General features: G+C 34.5%; 1 pseudogene; it reads left to right on the top strand.

The window, feature by feature from the left end:
• The first annotated feature begins 3,929 nt into the window (after positions 1-3,929).
• The window catches only part of LOC106071576 (dynein axonemal heavy chain 6-like), an 85,506-nt pseudogene continuing 73,119 nt past the window's right edge, over positions 3,930-16,316 (top strand).

The following is a 16,316-nucleotide window of genomic DNA, read 5'->3' as shown; positions in this document are numbered from 1 at the left end:
AATGAAAAGGCAGATAAGCTATCAAAGGCAGGTTCATCTATGGAACAACCAGATAGACCTGTTAACTACCTCACCCTAAGGTCAATGTTAGTCAACAATCACAAAGAGGAGTGGCTCAACCAATGGGCATCAGGAAACACAGGCAGAGCCATGTACAGAGAAATGACTACGCCTAACAAACTGGACAGTATTAACTTCCTCCCCCGCAAAGAACAATCTACAATCTTCCAACTAAGAACAGGACACACACCACTATTAAATTACCACCTGAACAAAATAAACTCCACACAACTACCCCTTTGCAGACATTGCGCCCACCCCTTTGAAACCGTAAACCATATCCTCCTTGAATGCCCCTCCCTAATCCACCTTAGGCAGACCCTACTTCCACTAGAGCCCAACATAACCAACACCCTGTACGGCAGTGCTGAACAGCTGAAGAAAACAGCACACTTTTTTTCCTTGGCACAGTCTGCAAAAGAGCTCACAGCTCAGCAGCAATAAAGCTGGCTAGAAGAAGAAGAAGTACTACTTGTAGTAATACTAAAACTAAAAGAATTTAATAAATAGATCTAGATTCTAGATTCAAAATTTCAATCTAGATAATAAGATATACTTTGTGAGGTTGGAGTTAGATTCATATAATATATAAATATATACTCATACGGCATAGTCATACTCATGATACTCAGGATACTGGTAGTGGTAACTGGTTCTACTTTTCTAGATTAGATCTATATAATATATATATATAAATATTGATACCAAATATAGACTCTCTAGTTCTATTAGTAGATCTAGTAATTCTAGTAGTTAGTATAGTAGTAGTAGTAGACCTATCTATCATAATCTATGGCTATAAAAAAAAATAGCCTATAAAAATAGCCTAGTAATTCTAGTAGTTAGTATAGTAGTAGTAGTAGACCTATCTATCATAATCTATGGCTATAAAAAAAAATAGCCTATATACTAGTAAATACTACTATTAGTAGCAATTACTTATTACTAGGACTAGAGACAGACTAGAGACACTAGATTTAGCTGAGACTAGACTAGATCTAATCAAATCTAATCTAGATCTATATAAAAGTATAGATCTAGATATAATAATAATAGTATAGTAACAGTATAGTTACTAGATCTAGGTAACTAGTAGATCTAGTATAAGTATAGATTATAATAATTAAACTAATTAAAGTCATTATAATTAATACTAATAGATCATGTAGTCAATAATAAATATAGATAAAAATTAATTAAGTCTAGATGTAGTAACTAGTACATACAATTAGATAACAAGTCTAGGAATAAGCTGACACATTGAAAGGTACTCCACTTTGTTGGCATCAGCAAGATCTAGATATTCTAGGTCTAATTAGTAATAATTAGTCTAGATGTCTAGTTCAGTAGTTGAAATCTTCGCGCATCAGCGCAAGAAACGAAAAAGTTAAATATCGTGGTAATATTAATCCATTTCCGGCATGGATGCACTGATCTATATAGTTCTATATGATTGAAACAACTTTTTGTTTTTGGTTTTGTTCTTTTTGTTTTTGTTAGTTTGTTGTTGTTGTTGTTGTTGTTTTTTGTATTAATTTTTTTTTATAAATTTTTATAAAAATTTTTAAAACTTTTTTTTTTTTGCTTTCGCGGGAGGAATGCGTATTTCCTTTTCAGATGTTAAACCGTACTCGCGTGTCCATTTGCGTACAAAAATACGCAAGATACTTGTAGGCATATCTGTGAAGATATAATTTTTTTTTTTCAATTTTGTATACCAAAAATTAGGTGATGCTTTCATTATCTGCTGGTGTGTGAGCATTTTAAATTACACAGACTAAGATTTATAAAAAAAAATTAAAATCTAATTCTTAATCAGTAAAAAACAAAATACAAAAGAAAACTTCGGTGTATTCATAAAGTTGTTTCTGCCTTTTTTCAGAAGCTAAATCCTACTATAGAATTTTATAGGGCCTATTGATATTTTAATATATAACTATTACATTTTTGACATCATTATTCTCATATTGTGTGTTGCTATGTCTCGCCTAGATTGTAATTTGGTTCTAGATGACAATTTCACTTTTTGTGAATCGTGTGAAATTGGGAGGGGAGGGGGAGATTCATTACTAGTAGAAGAGGAAAAGAAACTAATTATTCAAACAATGTAAACTTATCGCGAATACCGAATAATTGTAAACAGCTGTATATGGGACGGGAGGCGAAGGAGGTGGAACTACACATTAATTCGGTGACGGGTGCAGATTTAGCCAAGCTATGGTAGGCCATTTAAAACAGAAAACTATGCCAAAAAGAAGAACTAGAATCTATTCAAGTTCTAAGATGATACAGGGTGAGTAGGGGAAGGGGGAGGGGTAGACCTACAGAATAAATATGTAAGGCTTTCAAACTTTCAACTTTCAACGGAAAAGTCAGGAAATACACGATATAACAAAAGTATGATCTGTGATGTAATGGAATTAGCAATGTAATGGAAGTAGTCATGTAATTAATGTAGTGACGAAATGGAATTAGCAATGTAATGGAAGTAGTTATGTTATGAATGTAGTGATGTAATGGAATTAATAATGTAATGGAAGTAGTTATGTAATTAATGTAGTGATGTAATGGAATTAGCAATGTAATGGAAGTAGTCATGTAATTAATGTAGTGATGTAATGGAATTAGCAATGTAATGGAAGTAGTCATGTAAATAATGTAGTGATGTAATGGAATTAGCAATGTAATGGAAGTAGTCATGTAATTAATGTAGTGATGTAATGGAATTAGCAATGTAATAGAAGTAGTTATGTAATTAATGTAGTGATGTAATGGAATTAATAATGTAATGGAAGTAGTCATGTAATTAATGTAGTGATGTAATGGAATTAGCAATGTAATGGAAGTAGTCATGTAATGAATGTAGTGATGTAATAAAATGATGATGTAATGGATGTAGTTTTACAATAATAGTAGTTATGTAATGGAAGTAGTTATGTAATGGAGGTAGTGATGTAATAGGAGTAGTGATGTCAGTGACGTAATTATGTAATGGGTGTACTTATGTAATGGAAGTACTTATGTAATGGGAGTACTTATTTAATGGCAGTACTTATGTAATGGAAGTAGTTATGTAATGGAGGTAGTGATGTAATAGGAGTAGTGATGTCAGTGACGTAATTATGTAATGGGAGAACTAATGTAATGGAAGTACTTATGTAATGGAAGTACTTATTTAATGGAAGTACTTATGTGATGGAAGTAATTATGTAATGGAAGTACTTATGTAATGGAAGTACTTATGTAATGGAAGTATTGTTGTAATGCAAGTATTTAGAAAATGATGTTCGTTAAATAATGAGAATGAGGATAAAATTAAAAAGTCGTCTACTGAGAGTTTAGGCACCTGTTGTGCTCCTACACTTTTTCAAAAGCTTTTTTAAAAAAATACTTAGTACAAATAATCATGTTTATATCTAAAAGCATGCCATTTTTTACATGAAAGAAATAGAGAACTAGCAAATTTTTTGCCATTTTCCTTCTTTAAAAAAATAAATATACAAATATTCGTAAAAAAAAATAAAATATATTTTTGAGTTTATGGAGGGTAAGGCCCTGGGTTGACGCACTGCTGTAAATACGGAGCTGCATTTTTATATTACGAACACGCTACAAGCGGACACTTCTTAACCACGTCAGAATTGCCAACCGTAAGATTTAAAGTAGGCCTATAGTCGTACTAATGCGAACAAAAAAAATGAAAGAAATGTTAACAACTTAAAGCTTCTGACCCGTCGAAATTGATATGTTTGAATCTCTATTGTGGGGGTCCCTTTTGCTCTTGCGGAGTCCCCGGGTCAGTAGCCCCGCCTGCCATCTCTGAAATCCGCCAATGTGCATTGGAGAGCTTATATCCTTGCCATTTCCGGTCATAACAACTTTACAGAATCGGTAGGAGGAGTTCGTTAGCCTTGTCTGGCTAGGTAAAAGAAAATTGAACCTTTGCGGCTATATCCAAACATGGGAAAGGATTTGTGAGTCAACCCTAAAAAAAATAGGAGCTGATTACCCTTAGGCAGCATGCAGCATACAGTTCAACATTCTGGCAGAATGTGCGACGCCCCTTATCCCATATTGTATCGGCACTTGATGTTATTAGACACGTCAGCTACGTGGAGAGGGGGGGGGCTGATATGTGGGCGACATCGCTCCGAGTATAGCCAATGCCCAGGCTTTCATTTTATTATTTCTGACAGATGATCCACAGTCACTTTGCGACTGAAGGAGGCTATATATAATGTTTAGAGTACTGTATTAATATGTTATTGGGAAAAAAAGATACAAGAAAAAAAACAGCAAGAAAATAGGGGCCTATCAAATCATTTGTATAATATTTTTTAGTTGAAAGCAGGTCTCTAAGCTTATTGACTTGGCGAGCTACACAAAATGTTAGAATCTCAAGGCGCGGGCCGCACAAAATTCCTTACACAATCTGAAATAATGAGGTTATTATGTAGAGCCTCCCCTTTATCACTCAGCGTATAAGACAATGTATTATGTATACAAGTAGGATAGTATATGTATGCATTTGAGATTTTTAAATATAGTACTCTGTTTTCTTATATTAATCAGACTGTCTTTTTAGTGATTATTCTAAAATAAAACACATTAAAATTGAAGTTAGCCTACATATATTTTTAAACAGTAGTTTGATTTTTTATTTTTTTTCGGGGGGCGGGGGGGGGGGGGAGTCAGGCGTGACCTCCGTGACTGTCGAAGGCGCCTGGTCAGGAGTCAGCTGACACGTGACGACTATTAAAGGGTCGCAAAATTTGGTTATTAGGAGAATTGCGTTTTAAGACGTTTGACGAATAATAGCCTATATTGCATATTGCTGTATATTGTCTGTCCACTTGCTACGGTTGCAGAAGGGAAAATACAGTATGTAGCCTATTAGACTATAATTAGACCATAGCCAGTGGCAGTCTGTCATGGAAAAATAAATGTATGAAGTCATTATGAACATTAGTCCGTCTATCTCTGTCAGTTTTTCCTATGTTCGTGTGTAAAAAAAAAGAGGTAATCGCGGAATAGAAGGAAATAAAACTTGGGTGTAACTGTGTATGGAAATTAATGGGAAAATAATGGTAATAATTGTTTCGATAACTTGAATACCGCATATGAAATATTATATGCAAGGTTAAGACATTCTTGTTTTGTTCCCAGACCATGGAGCCTATCATCTATAACTCTAAAAATTTGATTGACCGAGCATTGTCTGGGAGAGATGCCATTCTTGTGAAGTTCAACAAGTGTGCAGAGAAAGATGGCCAGACTTATTTGTCAGAAGCAAAGAATGTGTTTGAGAAAATGCAGGTTGGACATTTGAAATACCTTGTTTACTTTCCGTATATGTGCATTGTTTATTGTGTTTATTTTTGTTGTTGATTAATATATGGATGTGTTTTTATACTTGGGAACTTTTACTTTACTTGGTTCGCCCATTTTCTAGTGTAATTGTTATGATTCTGAATGCAAACAAATGAATGCTTTCCCCCCAACAGAATCCAATGCTCCTAGATCCTAAAGCAGATCGGGAAGAAGTCCGGCAATATTTGAATGACCTCTTAGAGCAAATGGAATCTGTGCAACAAAAGTCTAAGGCATTAAAAGATCGTCAAAAGGAGTTGAAGGTTCGTCTGAAGTTCTTTAAATGAGTGCAAAGTAGGTCATTTGTAAAGTAGTTCATGATGGTCGTAACAAGAGATGCGTGGATATCAGATTTCTAGTGTGCACCCTCCCCTCAAGAACTAGGTCATGACACCATTGCACAATCAAATGCGTCTTTTGGGAATGGCAACATCCAATGTTCCTTTTTTTTTTGTTTGTTTTGTCAATTTTGCTCTTCATTTTTTTAAATTTCCATCCCGCCTCTTCGCTTGCACGCAAAAACTTAACAATCGTCTGCTAAAACTTCATTGATCGTGATGGCCAACATTTTTTTTTCTCTCCATTACTATATAATTTGTTTGTCCAGTAATTCATGTGTGAACGAGTCAATTTCATGAATGGTCATGCTTCAATGAGATCCTTCGTAGACCCCCATTAACAGGCCATAGACCCCCAATTTATTTTTTCACTTCCGTAGACCCCTTGGAAGTCCTCGTAGACCCCTGGGGGTCTATATAGACCACTTTGGGAATCACTGATCTACATGAAGTCCAAACCGAACTTAAAATAAGAGATGCGATGTGGACATGTATCGATCAATGGGACAACATCGTACAAAGATGGACAGAGGTCAGAAAATTAAATATTTGTAGAAGATAAATACTCGTTTCGATGTTCACAAGTTTTGTTTTATTACAAAGATAGACCAACCTGTATGGTATGGCAGCAACCAGGGTTAGGCCTATAACTCGGATCTATAGTGATGACTTTCCGAAGCGCTAATCATACGACTATTAGTCAGCTATCCCAACCAGGCAGTTAATTTATTATTCTCTAAATTTGAAAAACGATTATATTATTATTATTATTATAGCTTTTATAAAGTGCTACTTTCATGCTTATAGCATGCTTATATACGCTATGGTCCAATCCCATTTGTGGACCAGTGGGGAGAGGGGGCATCTGTAGATGGTTTTCCGTGCTGTCGTTAGGCGCTCAGTAAACACAACTCTGCTCGAGTCAAGTGTCGAACCTCGAGCCCCCCCCCCCCCCCCCCCCCATAAATTAAAACAACAATTAATAAATAGTTTTTCATATTATCACGTGAACTGCAGCGATGCATAACAGCCACTAGACACTCCAACTAAAGGATAATATTTTTTTTTAAGGAAATGTTTTGTTTTTTTAAGAATAAGAGATTGACCCTTTACAAAACAATTAGATCAATTATATATATATATATATAACTATATATATATAGGTCGTCCATCGTGGTTCGATGATAACCACTTTTGTCTTCCAGGGGGCTGAGGGCTTTGCACTGGGGTTTTGTGCCTCCTCATGTGGCTTGTGAGACCTATGTGAGCCTGGAATGTTCGGCTGTACACTGGGCAGGTTATTCCAGCTGGAGCTAGTGTCATTGGCCTTGCTTTTCTTCTCTGGCGTTTTTCTTCTGCCAGCGTTGTTCTGTTTTCCTCAGCAACCTGTGCGTCAGTTTTCATAGCGCGACGCCTTGATGCTCTGTCATGTGCCTCTATCTCCCATGTGGCTGGGTCTATGCTGAACGCCTTCAGAGAAGCTTTGAGGGTGTCCCTGTTCTTGGGAGCGCTTTCCTTCCCTTAATTGGCCATACAGTAGTCGTTTAGGAATGCGGCGGTCTTCCATTCTGCAGACGTGTCCTGACCATCCCAGCTGGGACTGCATCAGGATTGTGTGGATGCTTTGGTGAGCCACTCTTCGAAGGACTTCAGTCAGTATCTGGTATCTTGTCTTTCCATTTGACATTCAGTATTTTTCGATAATGAAATCGACCTGCGCATTGCCAAGGCCAGACGGTCTAAAAATGTCTGGAACAGACGATGTATCACAACAAAGACAAGCTAGGGAGCTAGGGATCTATGGAGCTATCATCCTCACTACATTGCTTTATGCCTCAGAAACGTGGACAGTGTACAGAAAACATGCTAATAAGAAACTGAACCACTTCTACATGACATGTCTAAGAAAAATACTGATATGTCTAAGAGCAATTAGATATTCATTATCAGTTCACAGCTAACTTCACATCCACTTTCACCTATCCATTGGTCTGCTGGGGCACCACACAAGATCTGTCAACCTTCTTTCTCCATTTTTCTTTGTCATTTGTCTTTGATAGAATTTCATTCTGATGTTCTTTCTGAAAATATTGAAACCTGCCTTTTTACCTGCCTGGGTGGACCACTTCGGGTGTCGATTTTGTGTTTCCACACAAACTGTCTTTGTAACCTTGTTTTAAAAAGTTGCCATATGATAATGTTCTCTCATTCAGTATTTGATCATTTTAATAGATGTAGCTCTAGCGACTAGCCGCGCTAGGTCTAGAACAAAAACAAAACCTTTACTTATGTGATACTCGATTTTATTTTTAATGTTGTAATAAATAATATTTGGCCTGCATCACAATCCGGCCATATTTATTCTTCCTTGAAGTCTAATCTATATATATCTAGATCTATATATAGAATCTGTCACAGATCGTAATATAAACAAGCATGGCGTCTGCTACACATGTTCAACATTTGTGCAGTTCTAGCTACGTTATCATTGAATGTGAGTGGCGATAGCAATATTTATAAAAACAACACCGAAAGTCTTAGTCAAAAAAATTACACCCTCACAAGACTAGATCGATCATTAGTATCATAATTATGAAAAGCCTAGATTTTAGTCTCTGCCTCTCTAGAGTACTAGCCTTTACTAGGTAACTAGGTAACTAGCTACATGATACATCTAGATCTAGATCTAGCTAGATCTAACTAGAGTCTAGACTCCTACTCCTAGAGTCTAGAGTAGAGGACTAGACTCTACTGTCTAAGTGACGTCTACTTCTACTCTCTAGACTAGAGTAGAGTAGTCTAGAATACTCTAGAATCTATATCTAGTCAATCTAGACCTAGAGGACTAGTAGTCTAATGATCTAATCAGACTAAATTCACTAATCTAATCTGATCTTGTCTAGTCAGTCTAGTGACTCTAGTCTAGAGTCTAGATCTAGATCTAGTCTCTAGTCTAGCCAGTCGATTGGCCAATTCCCTGCTTAGACCTAGGCTGGCTAGACCTAGAGATCTATTACACTATGACTATTATATTACCATTATTGTATTAATAGTATTATACTAGAATCTAGTATTGCCTATTGGTAATTAGATCTACTATTTTAGTATTTATTAATTATTAGTCTAGATTATAGAAATACATTTCAATGAATTTCGTTGTTACTGACTCAACACTGATTGTAACATTTTGATGCAGTCAATCTAATGACTAATCATATGATCTATAATAACCTAGAATAGAACTTTAGATGTAGTACAACTAGTACTATATCTACTACAAGACAATCTAACTAATAAACTAGAGCCCTTTCATGGCTCCTGGCCTATCAAACTTATACAGTTTTATACAGCCCTATCATAACTCCAGGCACATCTAATACAGCCCTATCATGGCTCGAATTACGGCCAATCTAACTGTATTAGTGTTATTTAATTAATACAGCTCTATTTTCACTCCAGGCCTGTTTAACTAATACAGCACTTTTCATGGGCTTATTTATATAATAATTTGACTCTCTCTCTCTCTATATATATATATATCTTCCCTATAACATGCACATACACCTACACAATAAACTGACTTTTGACCAGACTTTAGAAAACATTTTAAGTTCATTGATAACATGTGGAGCAGCTGTTCAACTATTCAAAGTCACAAGGATAGATATTAACGAGTGGCAGATGCATTTTCTTTTTGGTTCTAATAAGAAGGTTGCAGCAGTGTCTTTCATTTATCAGATGTCTTTGTAAAGATAATTCTGTTTCAAATGAAAATTAGGAAAGCTGTGTAAAAACAAAACCATTGTATTGTTAAATAAAAAGATTTACTGCTACATATAGGAAACCCTTAATGTGAAAAGGGTAATCTATAAAATGAATGTCTGCATATGACTGTTAAGAATCTAAGCACTTCACTGTTAGGTGCACTGTCCCAATGTTTCCCTTGTTTATTTAAATAATAATAATAATTGTAAGCCCTAATATTTTTTACATTAAGTTTTTTAAGTTTTATATATATCTAGGTTTAGCACCAAGTCATTGCTTGCATTTATTGAAATCATTATATTAGACATGCATATTGCAAATATTGCTGTAGTTTATAAGATTTTAAACACAAAAAAAAAAAGATTAAATAAAAAAATATATATATATTTGCAATAAAACAATAAAAAACTTTTAGAATTGTGTATTAATTATTCCTTTGGTTGTGTGTGCTACCAGGTTCCATTCATGAACTTGGAACCAGAGGAGGTGACCTCCACCACTATGAAATACCTGAAGACGGTTCAGATGCTAGAGAAAGGTCTACCACCCAATGATGTGGTCAGCCTGTTGAAGAAGAAAGTTGAAGTTATGAAACAGAGAGTAGGTGTTTGTTTTCTGTTTATTAGAGGCGTAATTCCTCAATTAGGTTTGCTTCATTTAGATTTTTTAATTAACACATAAAATATTTTTGTCATGATACATTTAGATGTGAAGTTTTTAGCTCTGTTACACTAGATTTCGGGTATACTTTTGGATGTTTCCTTTGTTGTTACCACAATATAAATTGTTTTAGAGTGTGTCTCAGTAGCATTTCAGTAGGAAGTAAGGTTATTGTTGACAGCTTGAGATTTTCAATGGTTTCATTGTCATGGCATGTTATTGGGTTTGGTAGGCCTTGGTGGCACCCATCTCTTCTCCCAAAACCAATTATTTTTTGAGGCTTTCTCCAGACAATGGAAAGTATTACATGACTAATCCACTCATCCCTTGTTTAAGATTGATGCTGGTTTTGATCTCCCCTTGGTATTTGATTTTCCTTTAGCCTGCCATATCTGGGGGGCATTCTTCTACTAGAAAAAAATTTCAGTAATGCCATATGAAGTTCGTAAATAGTTCAGAATACTTACACAATTCGGGAAAAGAGAGGTGCAGGAGGAAGCGTCTTAATATCTATTGCAGACATAATTAAATAATTACATTCTACCCATACCCATGTGTCAATCTAGTCATGTAGACCAATACCCATGTGTCAATCTAGTCATGTAGACCAATACCCATGTGTCAATCTAGTCATGTAGACCAATACCCATGTGTCAATCTAGTCATGTAGACCAATACCCATGTGTCAATCTAGTCATGTAGACCAATACCCATGTGTCAATCTAGTCATGTAGACCAAAGCTGACCAATACCCATGTGTCAATCTAGTCATGTAGACCAATACCCATGTGTCAATCTAGTCATGTAGACCAATACCCATGTGTCAATCTAGTCATGTAGACCAATGCCCATGTGTCAATCTAGTCATGTAGACCAATACCCATGTGTCAATCTAGTCATGTAGACCTACATTTAGGAAGTTGTAGGACACATTCAAGCAGTCTTATAAATTTCACACATATTTGAGTTATTTAATTGGTCTATTAAAATTAAACATTGAAAATATAAAGTAAACAGTTGACTAAATGTGAATAGTTTAATATTAAGAAAGGGCGGAAGTTGATAGAACATATAGAATCAGAGAGTGATTGCAGGCTAGTGTAAGGTACAAAACAATAAAGTTCAATGAAATTTAAATGCAAATTTCTTTTTGATAAGACTTCCAAAATTTGAACAGCACAATTAAAATTTAAAGTTTTTTTTTCTTCTCATTACAAAAGTGGTGTGTTAACTAGACTGTTGGTAAATTGTACAATTCTTGAATTCATTTTATTCTTACTCTTGACAAATGGTCGAGCAAAAACTTTTGTTATTGCATGTACTCACAGCTTCAGGTAATAACTGACATGAGAAACCCACATCTTAAAAAAGTTTTGTTATTGCATGTACTCACAGCTTCAGGTAATAACTGACATGAGAAACCCACATCTTAAAAAAGTTTTTGTTATTGCATGTACTCACAGCTTCAGGTAATAACTGACATGAGAAACCCACATCTTAAAAAAAGGCACTGGGACTTGATCCAGGAAGCATTGAATTATAAATTTATCAAAGATGAGCCTCTAACACTTGGCCTGTTGATTGAGATTGATGCATTTGACAAGTCTGAAGAAATGATGGAGATAGCTGGCATGGCGTCCTCACAGGCAGCTCTGGAAGCCATTCTAAAAAAAGTAATTTAACACTAGTATTATAGATCTACCATTGTTTTGCATTTTTTTAGACAATTCATTATTAAGATGAAAATTATCTTAGATTTGTAAGAGTTTTACATTTAGTCCAAATTCTAATCATGACTGTTGACTACTTCATAATTCTTATAGTAGGCTAATGAATGCATCATGATACTATTTTTAAAGCACCTTTGACAACCTTATTTTAACCACCCTTATTGACTTTTTTAAAAACCAACTTTGGTGACTTCATTTACACCTTTTGGAGACCTTACTTTAACAAACACACTCTATTTTAAAGTTAGTGACTATGGTATTGATTAGTGTCACATCATTGTTTTATAGCTATTGTGACATGCACTAGTCAGGAATCACTAATTAAATATGATTTATAGTGTTTATTATTTTTCACGTCTGAAACAAGGGTCCACAGTTGAATGGTGGGTAATAAGTCTTGTTCTGAGAGTTGACCACATGGTCAGAAATCATTAGACGCCATGGACTAGGAAAGAAGATAGATGTTATAAGTATTCGAGGAATTCTATTGGACTACATTATCAGTTTATGTGAAGTATTACATGTGATTTCTTGATGGCTGAAATTGCCAGTATATTATGAACTGTTGTTTTATTTTAATAAATGTATATCTGTTAAGTCGACTTGAATCAGTGAATTTTAATACATGTTGTGTTGTGCTAATGTAAGTAGATATACCTGACGACATGTAGAAGAATACATTGAAAAAGATAAATTTACAATTAGTAATTCATTGTTTTGGTAAATTCCACTTAAAACAATAGGAAACTTATGTCTCAATATCTTGCTCAGGTGGTGGATGCCTGGAAGCATGTGGAGTTCCCTGTATTGCCTTACAAAGATCAGAAAGATGTCTATATAATTGGGAGCACAGATGAGATTCAACAACTGTTAGATGATAGTAACATTAACATCCAGACCATTCAGTCATTCAGTCATCAAGACATGTAGGTCCCATTAAAACCAAAGTGGAAGAATGGGCAGCTAGTCTCAGTTTATTTAATAAGACTTTGGTAAGTAGTTAGAAGTTAATTCGTAATGAACTATTAAAAGTTTAGAAAGTCTTACAGTTTGTTGTTTCTCCCAAGGGTTCCTCCATCAAATGTTAAATATATATTTTATTAAGTTTCCTGACCATGTTTGTTGCCTCTGTATATTTTTGGTTTTCCAGTTGATATTCAGAGGCCATGGTGACTGATTGGTAAAACACTTGGCTTCTAAATCAAGAGGTCTCTGGTTCATATCTTGGTGAAGACTGAGACTTTGAATTTGATTTGTGTATGAAGCTCCAGAGTCCACCCAACTCTAACTCATTCGTTGAGAAATGTAAAGACAGCTGTTTGTTGTGCTGGTGACATGACACCCTCATTAAGTACTGAACAGAGAAACTGATGAACTTTATATCATCTGCTCTATAGATTGCAAGATCTGAAAGATCAATGTGTACACTTCCGTTAATCTAACTCAATGTTTTCCAAACATTTTCATAAATGGACACTTTTACATTCTGAGTATTTAGAGGAACACTTTGCTTATTTTTTAAGAGAGGTTAGAGTTAGGCCTACTAGTTAATTATTCCAGTAGTTCATGGACCACCTATTCAGACCTCGTAGAACACAGTTGGGAAACACTGATATAACTCATCAATCCCGTCCTTTTTTTTTGAATTGCTTTCCAACTATGTTATTGTTATTTTTATACCTTCTTACATACAATTTATATCCTGTTTATTTTCTTTAAAATATTAAGGTCCTATTTTTTTTCAATTGCTTTTCGTCTATTTCAACACCTCTTATCTCCGTTAGAGAGGCGTGTGCAGACGTGTGGGCAGCCCAGCACTCACAAATTTACCGCCCAGGCTTTCCCCCAGCTATGGAGAGGTCACTCCATCTCTGACAGTAATGTCTTTGAAAAATCAAGGATTGGCCTCTTTAGTCACACAAGAAGTTGCAAATGGAAAAGATCGTTTCTCGAGACGTAAAATGCCACAGACCTCCATTACAGTTTAAATCCATTTATCTGACTTTTATTCTATCAAACTTTTTGCTACCCCATTTTATCCTAATTCATTATACTACTATCCTAGATCCTTGTTCCATGGATTGCAGTTTCTTTCCCCTGTCTTTTATTGTGCCATCTCATTATGAAATAGATTTATTTTCCAGGAATCATGGATCAACTGTCAGAGGACATGGCTATATTTAGAATCAATTTTTAGTGCCCCTGATATTCAGAGGCAGCTTCCAGTGGAGGCCAAACTGTTTGTTGAAGTTGACAGATCTTACAAGGAAATTATGAGGAGAGTAAAGAAAACTCCTCTAGCTATACGTAATGGAACACAGCCAGGTTTGTTTTCAGTTCAATTTGTACTTCTTAGCCCTACACAATAAATATTTATTTCATTGATATAATCAAAGCTATGGTAATATTTACATTGTATATATATATTACTGATTATGATTATGGCTCTTAATCTTCAAGTTCATTAGTGTAGTGCAACCATTTAAATTGTAGAGCAAGTATCAAAATGTAGGAACAGGGTTTGAGAAATGTTTGTTTGTCTGTTGTCTGATTCTATTGAAGGTGTCAAAATGTCATTACATTTTTATTTTTTTTTTCTCTTTCAGTAACTTTAGGAAGTATTTGAACAAAACATTAACAAATATTTAAATGAAACATTTCTGCATTAAAAGTAATGACATCTTTACAGGTCTCTGGGAAACATTTGAATATAACAATGAATTATTGGATAAAATTCTGAAATGTCTTGAAGCCTACCTGGAAACAAAGCGTGTTACATTTCCAAGGCAAGATTTAAGCTTAGCTATAGACAGAAATTATTGTTAAGCTTTAGGTTAGATTACATGCACTAATAGAATCAATGACTTGGTTAATGCTCTAATTAACATAACCTAACACTACATGAATGATTAAGTTAACACATAGGTACAAACTGTACACTAAAATCTTTATTTAAAGAAATGTCTCTTCTTTATGTCAAGAAATTTTCTTCAAAAAACAATTACTTAGCTTAAGATTTATTTTAGAATATTCACAAGCAATTTAAATTTTGAATCTTTTTTCCCAAATAGAATGCTTCCTTTGTTTTATAATTTAAATAATTTTTTGGTCCAATTTTCTCATTTAAACAAAATTTAGAAAATGCAGAATATTAAAAAAACAACACCTTTGGGAGCTTTGAGTTACCTAAAGATGTAATAGCTAAGAATGTGAGCTAGTGTTTTTTTTTAGAAGAGATTAGATTGTATTTTTGTCCATATAATATTTGTAGACGGCATAAATTTCTGTCTCTTCTAGGGTTCTACTTTCTCTCCAATGATGAACTACTTGAGATACTTGCACAGACTCGAAACCCATTGGCTGTGCAACCACATTTACGTAAATGTTTTGATGCTATACACAGACTAGAGTTTGCTGTGGTTGAGGGACTTCCACCTGGTATATTTATAGTAGCTTAATAGTGTCTTCATATTTTCCAACTTGAAAAAGCTTGAAAAAAATACAAGTAAGTTATTAAATTTATTTTTTAATTGCAGAGGAGGAGATTCAATTTACAAATGACATATTAAGCATGATATCACCAGAAGGAGAGAAAATTGGATTGGGCAAAGTAAGTAGTTTCTTTTTTTTTTGTTTAGGATTTTATGGCTTAGGAATTACACATACTTTTTATTAAAACATAGATCTCTTACAGAAACTGATTAGCTTTATATTTAATAATGTGGCCAAAGACAGGTGCAGAAGACAAAAAGAAAACTTAAATAAACCCAGGCTTTGTCTGCATTAGATTTGGCAAAATATGCAGGTCAATATTGGGTTTGCAAAGTCATGAGAACCACTGTGTTCACCCTGAATCTTCAGAATCAAAGACATTGCCATTAAATACATTTTATTATGGACTCTGTAAAGAACTACTTAACAAAAAATTGAGAGTTATGTTTTGTCATTGTAAAATGTAATGTGATTGTGACCTTAAACATTATATTTTCTTTCTACTAAATGCAACTATAAGCCTACTAATATTGGTATTAGGGACAATAACAATGAGAATAAATTGAGGTTGTGGCTTCAAAATCAAACTTTGTCAATGACTCAACAAAGCAGAGTCTAACGTAAAGAAGAAATGTTTACCCCAAATTATGGAAATAGTCTACATTATGGAACAAATCTTTTTTTTTTTACCTACAATTCATTTTTTTTTTTTATAGGGCTTGAAGGCAAGAGGTAATGTCGAAGATTGGCTTGGAAAAGTGGAAGAAGCCATGTTTGCCAGCATACGACGATTGTGCAAAAAGTCAATCAAAGACTATGAGACAATGTCATTTCTTTCTTGGATTATGTCTAATGCTTCACAAGTAAGTAAATAACTTTTGTATGTCATTTTATTTGGTGT

Source organism: Biomphalaria glabrata, chromosome 13 (genome assembly GCF_947242115.1).
Source record: "Biomphalaria glabrata chromosome 13, xgBioGlab47.1, whole genome shotgun sequence".
Classification (NCBI taxonomy): Eukaryota; Metazoa; Mollusca; class Gastropoda; family Planorbidae; genus Biomphalaria; species Biomphalaria glabrata.
The sequence above is the reverse complement of the archived record's forward strand: the minus strand, read 5'-3'. Positions and strand labels throughout refer to the sequence as shown.